Source organism: Arachis duranensis, chromosome 6, assembly GCF_000817695.3.
Source record: "Arachis duranensis cultivar V14167 chromosome 6, aradu.V14167.gnm2.J7QH, whole genome shotgun sequence".
Classification (NCBI taxonomy): Eukaryota; Viridiplantae; Streptophyta; class Magnoliopsida; order Fabales; family Fabaceae; genus Arachis; species Arachis duranensis.
Window position 1 is genome coordinate 48,019,843 of NC_029777.3, and position 1,908 is coordinate 48,021,750.

At 40.1% G+C, this 1,908-nt stretch overlaps 1 non-coding gene across 1 annotated transcript; it reads right to left on the reverse strand.

The window, feature by feature from the left end:
- Nucleotides 1-309: 309 nt before the first annotated feature.
- On the reverse strand, nucleotides 310-417 carry LOC127739856 (small nucleolar RNA R71). Its single transcript, XR_008000598.1, has one exon. It is a non-coding gene; the product is annotated as a small nucleolar RNA R71 (small nucleolar RNA).
- Nucleotides 418-1,908: the final 1,491 nt, after the last annotated feature.

A 1,908-nucleotide genomic window follows, 5' to 3' on the forward strand; every position in this document is an offset into this window, starting at 1 on the left:
ATTGATTGATTGTTATTCACTTTTATTAGCTTGATTTCTTGTACCAAACTCCGAAACAACAAAAGAACTCCTAATCAATGATGTGCATCTTAAGGAAACTCCTAGGGAGAACGACTCGAGACTAATACTCTCGGTTATTGATTTTGAATTGTAGACACACATTTTCTATGTTTAATGTGGGATTGCTTGTTGGTTTAGACAATACTCATGATTGGATTTATTGATAAATTCTACACCAATATAAAATCACTCATCAAGGATATTGTGAATGAGTTCTTGGAAAGATTTTACCCTCCCCAAATCATTAACAGATTGAGAGTTGAGGTACAAACATTTAGACAATAAGATGGTGAAACTCTCTATGAAGCATGGAAGAGATACAAGGAGTTGACAAGAAGGTGCCCTCCAGGCATGTTTAATGAATGGGTACAACTGTACATTTTCTATGAAGGATTGTCACAAGAATCAAAGAAGGCCTTAGATCACTCTTTAGGAGATTCACTCAATAAGAAAAAGACAATTGAAGAGGCCATAGACATTATAGAAACTGTGGCCAACAATGAATTCTTCTATGCCTCTGATAGGAGTACCAATAGAGGGGTGATGGAGCTGAGTCACATGGATGTATTGCTAGCTCAAAACAAGTTGATTACCAAGCAATTGGCAGACCTCACCAAGCAGATGGAGAGGAACCAAGTTGCAGCAGTCAATACTCAGCCACCAGCTCAAGAAAGAGTGAATGCAGAGGAATAAGGTAATTGGGAGAAGGCTAATTATGTTGGAAACTCATCAAGACAACCCCATGATCCATACTCCAAAACCTATCATCCTGGTTGGAAGAACCACCCAAACTTTGGGTGGGGAAACTAGCAAAACCAGTACCAATATCATAGACCTCACAACTCCAACCAATACAATAACTCCACTTACCAACATTCCAACCAAAGATCATACCAACCCCCACACAACAACTCTTACCAACCTCCAGAACAAGCACCAAATAACCATTATCAACCTCCCAACTCCAACCTACCATCACCATCTGAGGATAGATTATCTCGTATTGAGGCCATGCTTGGGGATCTTTACAAGGAGGTTCAAGACAACAAGGCATTTAAGGATGAGGTAAAGTCTAATTTGAAGAACCAGGGAGATACTATCAACAAGCTTGAATCTCAAGTAGGATACCTCTCTCAGCAAATTCCTAAGCCTACTGACAGCTTTCCAAGTGACACTGAAAAGAATCCTAGAGGAGAAATAAGGAAGGTAAGGTGGGAAGAGTGCAAGGAAATTACTCTAAGAAGTAAGGAGACTTTGGAGGAAGAAATTAGCAGTCCAACAGAGCACAACCAAGGGGTTATGAAGGAGAATTTGGAAGGGATACAACAAGGAATTAACCATGCACAAAGGAAGGAGCCAATGGAGAAGGAAGTCCTAAAACCTTATGAGCCAAAAGCACCATTCCCTCAGAGACTCAGGAGTGGTGAGAATGAGAAGACATACTTTCGGTTCCTGGATATATTTAAGTCTCTTTATGTCAACATTTCCTTCATTGAAGACCTCCAATAGAAGCCTTCATATATTAAATGCATAAAGGAGTTGCTAACCAAGAAAAGTCCATTGAAGGGTGGACAGATGGTGCACGAAATTGTGATCATCAATGGCGCCATCAACATGGTACGCTCAATTGCAATCTCAACTCTTTATCACAACTTCGCACAACTAACCAGCAAGTGTATTGGGTCGTCCAAGTAATAAACCTTACGCGAGTAAGGGTCGATCCCACGGAGATTGTTGGTATGAAGCAAGCTATGGTCTCCTTGTAAATCTCAGTCAGGCAGATTCAAATGGTTATGGATGATATACGAATAAGGCAAAAAGATAGAGATACTTATGTAATTCATTGGT